This window comes from Eptesicus fuscus, chromosome 13 (genome assembly GCF_027574615.1).
Source record: "Eptesicus fuscus isolate TK198812 chromosome 13, DD_ASM_mEF_20220401, whole genome shotgun sequence".
In the NCBI taxonomy this organism is placed as follows: Eukaryota; Metazoa; Chordata; class Mammalia; order Chiroptera; family Vespertilionidae; genus Eptesicus; species Eptesicus fuscus.
The window spans coordinates 16,348,296-16,358,417 of NC_072485.1; the positions used below are offsets into that span (position 1 = coordinate 16,348,296).

Below are 10,122 nucleotides of genomic sequence, written 5' to 3' on the forward strand. Positions count from 1 at the left end.
CACTATTGCATAATATTTGCAGCCATTAATGAAATTCTGAGTGATAATATGCCTGATATGTTTGAGTTATAAATGTCCCTTTCTTGCTATTGACAAGTATTAGGGGTTTGTGTTAAATATGCTTGTAAGAGACAGAGAAATGATAGAGTCAGAGCAAAACACACATACTAGTATACACACCAAGGGAGATAGAGAAAAGAGGCAGAGTGACAGACAGACAGAGAAAGAAGGAGAGACTAGAGGAAGCAAAAGGGAATGGTGGCATTGAGCACAAGTTTGGGCAAGAATGTGTGAACCGCATTTGAAATGCAGAGAGATGATCCAGACATGCTCAGACCTAAGTAGGAAAAGTCTGTGGATTGATAGAGGGGCAGAGTGAGTGGAGAAGGAAAAGATTAAGATGAGAGAAGGCAGGACTACATTAGGAAGTTACACGAGGCCCGGCCATCTAGGAAGCAACCTAGAGATCGGGGAAGGAAGAGTAGACTGAAGAGCAGTTTCATCCTAAATCCCGGGGTGAACAAAAAACCTGGTGGGAGGGTCTGTATGCCTCAAAGACCAGGATCAGAGAGAGTTCAAGCTGGTCCACCTAAGACACAAGCCCTGACTGCTCTCCAAGTGGAGACAGAGGTGACTGCATGAAGTAGGTTCCTGGAGGTTGGATGTACCCCCTCAACTCCTCCCTTCTTGATTAATTCACTCATTTAACAGATATTCAGTGAGGTCTACTGTATAGTTGGCACCATATTGAGGACTCATGTCTGTAATATAGAGCTTTATAGACATGGCTCCACCTTTCCAGAGCTTATATTCTCCAGAGGAAGACAGTCTATGTGACATGATACCAAGTGCAGTGGGCATAATGGGAGAAGTACGCAGAGCTGAGGGATCCTGTGGAAAGGTATCCATCCCAATATCCAGTACTGACAAGTCATGGGAAGCCACCAAGAAGAGGAAACATCTGAGTGGAAAATCAAAGAGCAAAAATTTAGGAAGCAAGCGGGAGGGAGGTGGTCCAGGTAGAGAGAAGGGAATATGAAAGGATTTTAGACCTTGTGGTCTAAACCAGTGCTTTTCAATCCATCTGTGATGGAACCAGTTTCTTAAACTTTCAATGAATTATGGAACAATACTTTTGTTAAACACAATAAAAAAGAATTACTAGAAAAATAAAATGACAAAGATTTTAAGAATGCCCAATATTTAAATTAGTAGATTCAATAGACATTGATCACTCTGTCAAATTGCTAGAAAATTTTCTAAGCACTTGTTCTCCATTTTCGTACTCATCTCATTATGGAATAATAACAAACTGTCTATGGGCCAGCAAAGATGACACTTTGAGTAGCACTGTCCTGTAGTAGACAAGTAAAGGTATGCATTGCAAGAGGGGAAATCAGGGAACTCCACCGCCAGAAGTGCTCTCTGGGTAGAGCAGCATTCAGATTAATGGATGGTCTAAAACTTGATTATGCACTTGAGTAAATTGTAACAATTAAAGCCTCAGAACCCCGAATTGTTAACACCAGGACTAGTATGATAGGGACAGTAGGATCCCAGCAACTGAAACAGAAAAAATGGGAAAATGTTGGGCAAGAAGATGAAGAAAACTTCCTTTATTTTATCCCTTTTTCTAAGTAATTTTATTATTTGTTGAAAATTTTCTTACAATAAACCCTATTTAGTTCATCTTGATTAAAAACATAAAGAGAAAACCAAACAAACCACAAAAGCTCTCCCCAACAACTTCTCTCTTTTGCTTTCCAGCTACCTCTTTATACTCAGCTCAGGAGCTACTTGTCTGAGATGTATCACATATCATGCTGAAGTGTTCCCCAAATACGTCAAATTTATCTCATATCAGGCTGCAACTTCCTTGAATTACTAACCACTTTAACTTACTCAAGGGCACAATAATTGGCATGAAGTAGATACTCAATAAATGGTTGTTGCATGAATGAATAAATGGATCCCTAAGCCTAGGAAGGAAGGACCATTTGACCTTAGATTAAAGAATGAGTGGGAGTTGTAAGGCCACAAATTTGGAAAGGAAGGGGGTTCCAAGTTCAGGGAACCACGTGAGCAATGGCATGGAGTTGTTAGATGACCTGCCATATTTGGGGACTCCCATGATGCTTGATAAGAGTCAAGAACTGTAGGAATTTGGATATACATTTTGGAAAGAAAATCAAGAAGCCTTCAACTTGTCAATTTATCATTAAGCTCATGTCTAAGCTTACCTTATGTATTCAATGACTCATTTACCACCATTATTAATTTCTTCATTCAATAACCATTCAGTCATAGTGTTAAATTAATTTTGAAGCAGACAGGATGTGAATGAAAAAACAATGTATTCAGTCAGCTGAGAAGCACACTGACCTACCCTCTGCTGCCTACATACTACATTTCTCTAAAATCTCAGTAGATAAACATTATTTCAGTAAGTGTGCCGGGGGGTGAGGGGGAGTAGAGGGGGGCCGTGGAATGACCTAGTCTCCCAAAGATTTAATCAATGGAGATTTCTGGTTATTTATTGCTACATAACAACAACAATAAAAACACTCCAAAACTTAGTGGCTTAAAATGATAATCCCTCCTGGCTCTGTGGTTGACTATTTACAGCTGTGCAGTTCTTGCTCAGGCTCTCATGTGGTTGTAGTCAGATGGTTGCTGGGGCTGGAGTCATTCCAGGCTCCTTCACTCATACGTCTGGCGCCTGGCTGGAACGGTGGAAATAGCCTGATGCCCTCCACGTAGCCTTTCTGTCTGGTTTGGCCTTTTACACAGCCTGTGGCCTCAGCAAAGATTGATTTTGTACATGGCAGCTCAGGACTCCAAACGCAAATGTAAGACATAAAGTAAAGGCTGACAAGAAACTGACATTTTTGCTTTAATCAAATAATCAAAGCAGTCATAGAATTCACACAGATTCAAGAGGATAGGACAAAGACCTAACCTCTCAGAGGCCAAGAGGGTACGGGGTAAAGGTGGGGCAGATGCAAAAAACTTGAGGCCATTCTTTTACCTGCCACAGAGATACTTAGGATTTGTACAAACTTGATCCCTGCAAGGTCAGTAGGGAACACAGTTCCTTGGGAAGAGTCTGCCCCGGAACACGGACATGGCAGTGATAGATGAGTTAATATCTGAAAGCTGATTTGTAAGTGATTACATCAATGAAGCTTTCCCCAAACATTAATGAGGTGGTGTTGCATTGTCATTAGCTAAACCAGTGGTCGGCAAACTCATTAGTCCACAGAGCCAAATATCAACAGTACAACGATTGAAATTTCTTTTGAGAGCCAAATTTTTTTTAACTTAAACTATATAGGTAGGTACATTGTTATTAACTTAATTAGGGTACTCCTAGGCTGGTCTTTGCTAGAAACTCAAGGGGCCAAAGAGCCGCATGTGGCTCGCGAGCCGCAGTTTGCCTACCACTGAGCTAAACCAAAAATTTGGTTATGTAAGATCCATGACTTTAGGGCACAATTTATCTCTCTTAGAAACATGCCATTTTAGCAGTTGTGCTGAGAATCACACTTTATCTCAAGGTGATGCTGATGCAGAAACACCTGATCACATGGCATGCAGGTGTTATCAGTCAGATGTTAGGCAGTCAGGATGATGGGTGCCAGGTGGATGAATGTATGGAAGGTGGGTACCAGGAGGTCTGGTCAGTCCCAGTGGTCTGGATAATGCGTGTCAGGTGGCCTGAATACATGAGTCCTTCAGGGGATAATTAGAGGGTTACCTGGAGATCCAGATGTGCATCCAGACATTGACACAGGACTGGAAAGTTCAAAAAAGTTTAAGTTCCAGCTAGTTAGACTAAGAATAGTCTTTTCTCATGCCTCAACCTTCATAGTGTTAATAAATTTAGCAGCTGGTTAAAATGACTGCATTTTATATATCCCCTATCATCACTCTTTCTTTAAGAGAGAACAGCCAACTGTATGTATTTCAAATCGAAGAGGACAAGCAAGGTTTTCCACTCACCCACTTTCCATTCAGCACTTTGCAAAATGAAAGACTCCCCCACTTTTTTTCAAACTTCATCACAGCAAACGTAATTTGCACAACAACCAGGTCTGGTGGAGCAATAAATATTCTTATTGTTGTTATTGCTGTGCTTAAGTTCTTTACTAAGCACAGACTATACCAATTGTGATTTAATCCAGTTATAAGGAGAACAGAGGGGGTAACAATCAGAAAAGCAGATCATTTCAATAGTGGGTCAGCAATTTCGTTGCCAAGAGTAAGGAGACTGAATGCAGCTTTGGGGATGGGTGGGGAGTATTTTAGGGAAAGGAAATCAAAGGTGGTTTCTGGAGGGAGGTCACCAACTGCATTCAAGTGATGGTTTCATCACTTGCTAGTCCTACCCCGTGGGAAGTCAGTTCACCTCTGAGATGGTCAAATGAGATAATGCACATACACAGTATAGTTCTGTGGGAACCCACATGAGCCTGGGCTCTCACTGTGTGGTCAAAGGATAACCTCAGAGCTATTGCTGAAGTGGTGGATGTGTCAAGGTTATTCAAAGGGCAATGAAACAACATGAAGGGGGAAATCGATTTTCAGTGGAAATCTACTCTTCCTGCCAAGAGAGCTTCCTCCCCTGAAGACTTAGGACTCAGAAAAGTGCTGATCCCTCGGAAGAACTTAAAACTTGGCCCAGGAGAACAGACACACTGTGATGAGAGAACTAGAAATTGCTAGGTGTTAGAAAGACCAAGACATCCTGCTGTGGGTAATAAGGACTTTGAATGGAAAAAAAAAAAAAGACATGTTGATGCAGACCAGCTGGTGTGAGATGTGGATGATATCATATGTATCATGGTATCATTAATATAGTTCACAAACTGGTTCTTATGATTATCAAATCCTTGTCGCACCTCACTATATTATAACATTCAAATATCCTTGGTTTTCATTCCAGGATAACAAAAATCTCTGCCAGGCTAGACTCTGAAATTGGGATAAAAAGAAAGGTTTTTGCCAAATCTACAGCAGCGTACAGGTCCCATTGGCCTTTGCACTTACTGTATGGCATTTACTCTATCAAATCTGTTGGAATGACTTGAGCGACTGCCTCATTTGATCTGTGATCGCCTCTGATAAACCTCCATGAGCTATCTGCTGAAATGTTGGCAACATTAGATCATTAAAAGGGGATTTGGTGGAAATCAAAAGTCGTGCCTCAACCATCTCTTTTATTACCAACAGTGATCGTTTGTTCTCCTAAACGGAACTAGCAACAGGATGTGCAGTGCCCAGTGCAAAGTGCAAAATGCGGGGTTCTTGCTCCAGAGCAGAGTTCAGCTCCTTTCTCAGGCAGTCAAGTCTCTCGCATCCCGTCATGATGTTTTGTTTGTTCACTGTGTACGCCTTTTTCTACTCCTAACAACTTCAGTATATATTTCCTGGAACAAGGAGTTTCTCTTACCTGTCCACAAAACAATGACCAAATTAGGAAATCAACATTGATAAAATGCTATGACTTATTCTAAAGGTCTGATTCAAATTTTACCAATTGTTCCAATAATACCCTTTATTTTATAAAATTTAAACCAAAAAGAAAGAAGTTCACCTATTTTTCACACCCCTCACTCATCACCTCTGATAAATACCAATCTGTTCTCTGTACCTATGAGCTTGGTTTTTGGGTTTTGGTTGTTTTTAGATTCCACACGTAAGAGACATCATGTGGTCTTTGCTTTTTTCTGTCTGATTTACTTCACTTAGCATAGTACCCCAAGGTTTTTTAATGTCACACTCCATTGAGCCCAGGAATAGTTGTGAGGCAAGTTCAGACTTTCCCTGGGGCACCATTCTGAAAATTTGGTGGTGCAAGTGCACACTAGGCCCAGGAGCTGCTGGCTCCCCTTCTCACCATGCCTGGCAGAGGACAGAAACTTTGAGCTGGCATTTTCCCATGGGTGACTGCTCAGAGTGGACAGGAAACACCCAAGGTATTGCAACCTCTGCACCAGGATGTGCATGACACTGGGAGTGGGCAAGAGGCTTGCACCCACCAAGTTGCTTGCTGAACGCACAGTGATGCAATGCCCCAATCTGTGAAGCAGATGATTCAGCTTGTCGGTTTATTATGAGGAAAATATTTGGTTTTTCTTTGCTTTATTTCATTGCACAGCAATAATTTCCTCATACTCATTTCCTTTGGTAAGTTCAAATCCTCTTAAAATGATCTTACTCTGCTCCATGAATCATAGTCACAATTGTTTTTCTTTCTAAGAAATAAAACTGAGAATTTGAAGGTCTCAGTTTTCTCATTTCCAATGTAAGAAGGTTTAATTAGGTACTTTTAAGGTATTTTTAACTTTAAGAAGAATCAGCACTCAAGAAACACTATGTAACAAACATTGAAGTACATGTATATAGCATACATTATTTTGTTTAATTATTGTAAAAACCATTTTAGGGTGATATTGTTGCTATTATTCCCATTTTCTAGTGAAGGCACTGAACTGAGTCTACACACCTAGTAAGGAGTAGGCTCAGATTTCAAATCTCTATCTGCCTCATACCAAAATCTTAACTGAAGTATTGCCTCTGATTCAACATCCCATGAGCCTATTATAATGAAACTAGCGGCCCAGTGCACAAAATTCATGCACGGGGGATGGGGTATTCCTCAGCCTGACCTGCACCCTCTCCAATCTGGGACCCCTCAAAGGATCTCCTACTGCCAGTTTACAGGGATCAGGCCTAAACCGGCAGTCAGACATCTCTCTCACAATCCGGGACTGCTGGCTCCAGCCGCTCACCTGCCTACCTGCTTGCCTGATTTCCTCTAACCACTCTGCCTGCCAGCCTGCTTGCCCCCAACTTCTCCCCATCGCTGGCCTGCTCACCCACAAATGCCCCCCCCTGCTGGCCTGCTCACCCCGACCTTCCCTCCCCACTGGCCTGCTCACCCCGACCATCCCTCCCCACTAACCTGCTCACCCCCAACTGCCCCCCCTGCTGGCATGCTCACTCCAAACTGCCCCCCTCTCACTGTCCTGATCACCTCCACTGACCCCCACTGACGGCCTGCTCACCCCCAACGGCCCCTGCCATCCCATCCTGGCCTGATCAACCCCTGGTGACCCAAGGTCCCAGCCCCTCTTTTTTTCTTTTACTTTTTTTTTTTTTTTTCAGTGCCTCCTTGAGCTGAGGCCAGGACTGGTTGGAAGCAAGTATCTAGGATTTATTTATCTTCTATAATTGAAACTTTGTAGCCTTGAGCAGAGGCCAGGGCCGGCCAGGACGAGTGGAAAGCTAGGCTTCCTCCATTGCCAGGGCAATCCAAGCCTCCTGCTTGCTCCAGCTCCGTGGTCGGCCACCATCTTGGTTGGGTTAATTTGCATACTCACTCCTGATTGGCTTATGGGAGTGGCTTTTGGACCTAGTGGAGTGATGGTTAATTTGCATGTTTCCCTTTTATTAGTGTAGATTATTCAGCATTTGCAATGAAGCAACTTGGAATATCAATTGCTTGGTAGTTGTATCATGCTGTCTTATATTATTAGTAACATGGTTTATATTTCTTCCTTTAGAGCAAAAAGATATTAACCATGAACCAAGAAAATGCGTTACATTTCCCTGAGTATCTCTCTTTACCTTGTATTACCATGTAACACCTGATCCCAGGGAAAGTTTTGAATATCTGGGAAATAATGATTGCTGTTGTATTAGTGCAATCTTCAAAACACATGTCTATAAAAGTATATTTATAAAAACCTGGTAGTCTAAAACTGTTACTTCTTTTTAACAATTGAGCACGATATAGGTTAAGAAACGTTTCCATGTCTACAGAGTTTGTAAGTGTTGGAGCTAGACGTCAAAGCCAGGCCCTTTGGCTCCAATTCTGCGCTTTCTCAAACACTCTGCGGGGACAGTGTGAATTAATGGAAAAAGTATCTATATTGGTCTCGGCCCCCAGTTCCTGTCAGAGAGCTCCTGAAATCCTTGAACTTTCCTGGGTAATAGAAGTGTCTTTTGTTCTAACGAGGTGATTTTTTTAAGCACTTGTCTCCTTTATTGAACACCTGCAGGGGCCGCTGGGCACTGACCAGGCAGCAGGGGGAAGAGCAGGCAGGCAGGGGGTGGGCGCAGCGAGATGGCCCTCTCACTTCCAGTTCTTGAAGAATCGCTTGCAGATGTGACTCTCCTGGCCCTGGTGCAGAATCTCCACCTGAGCGTTTGGCGGGGACCGCATGCCGGAGAGGAGGTCTTCGGCCACCTGAGGGCCTTCTGCCGCTCCTCCTCATTCGCCCCTTCCAGGTATAGATCTTGCCACAGAGCTCATTGTCCAGCACAAAGCAGTCATCAGGTATCAGCGACTCGATGGCAAAGGCGCTGGAGTCAGCCACCTGGGCCAGGTTCATCTGCCCTGTGGCGTCAGAGACCTTCTACAGAGCCACCGCGTGGGCATTAGTCTGGTCAGGGGTGAGGCCCCGGGCCCAGGACCTGGCTCATCTCGCAGGCTCCTCCCCATCAGTGACGCTCTCCACCTGGGCCTTGCCCTGCTGCTCACCTGCCCTGACGGCCAAGGCCAGGTCCCGCGCCTTGTTGCGCTCCAGGATGTTGGCTTTTCCGCCAACCAGGCAAAGATGTCCTGGCCCAGGTCCAGGATGAAGCTGTCTGGCCCCGCTCAGCCCCGCTCAGTGGCGCGGATATTCTTCTTCCCCTTCACCTGGTAGAGTTTCCTGGTGGCAGCTGGGGTGGCCTCTGCGGAGATCTTGTGAAATGCTGTCTCCACTCCGTCTTCCTGGCACTTGAGGCCCCTCAGGAAGCAGCTCATGAAGAGGTCGGACCCATTGCCCTGCACCTCTCGGTGCTGCACAGGCCGCTCCCCGAGCTGGGTGACGGGGCGCACAGCGTGCACAGCCAGCACAGCGCAGGCTCCCTGCGCGTCCCGGGAGGACCGCCGGCCCAGTCACAGGTACAGGTGGGAGAACGCTTCCGTGCCTTTGAACAGCACTAGGTAGGAGCCCCCCAGGAAGAAAGTGGCACTGGCTTCATCTTCTCCACCCGCCAGATGTACAGGCGGGTCCTGAGGCACTGGTGTCCAGAATGGAGACCGGCTCTGGGGGGTGGGTTTGTACCTGCTGTTTCCAGATCTTTCCGCAGCTCTGCTTCTACTTCTGCTTTCCAGGGTCTGCTTCCTCCATTCCACTAATGAGGTGATTTTTAAAAACTGTATCTTTATTGTTGAAAGTCTTACAGATGTCCCCTTGATTTTTGATAAGCTCTTGCATGGGGGCTGATTACCAGAAAGACCAAGCTATGATTAGAAAGCCTGGAGTTCCCAGCCCACTCCATTCTCCAGAGAGGGAAGGGCTGGGGGTGGAATTAATGACTGATCACGCCTATGTGATGAGGTCTCCAAAAATCCTGAAAGTATTGGGCTGGAAGAGCTTCCATGTATCCACACACCAGGAGAATGACATACCTCATTTCCAGGGGGACAGAAGCACCTGAGCTCATGAGCTCCCTAGACATCTCCCTATGTGTCTCTTCATCTAGTCATTCATCTGTATTATCATGTCCTTTAGTATAAAATCAACTCGTAAATGGAAGTAAGGGTTTCCCTGAGTCTGTGAGCTGTTCTAGAAATGATTGAATTCAAGTAGGGGACGGGGGTCATGGGAACCTCCAATTTGTAGTAAAAGTGGAACAGAAGTGGTGGGTAACTTGGAGACCCACTACTTGTGACTGGCATTTGGAGTGGGAGTGGGTCTAATGGAAATGAGCCCTCACTCTGTGAAATCTGATGCTGTCTCTAGGTAGATGGTGTCAGAACTGGGTTAAATTGTAGGACACCCAGCTGGTGTCACAGAGAATTGTTAGTTGTGGGGGAAAAAACCCACACATCTGACGTCACAGTGTCGGTGTGGCAGGAATGTGAGAGTAAAAGAGAAACACAGGGAGAGCATAAGGTTTCTAAACAGATGGTATGAAAGAACCCCCTTCCTCCTCACACGTGCACAAGTCTCCTCGGATCCAAAGTCATTACTGGATACCTCAAATGGTACTGTTTGAAGCAACTAAATTGGTGGCAATTTGTTATGCAGCAATAGCTAATGAGTACACAGAGGGGAAAGTCCC

General features: G+C 44.6%; 1 pseudogene; it reads right to left on the reverse strand.

Annotated features, from left to right (window-relative positions):
- Nucleotides 1–8,140: 8,140 nt before the first annotated feature.
- LOC103293004 (macrophage-capping protein-like) lies at nucleotides 8,141–9,516 on the reverse strand (annotated as a pseudogene).
- Nucleotides 9,517–10,122: the final 606 nt, after the last annotated feature.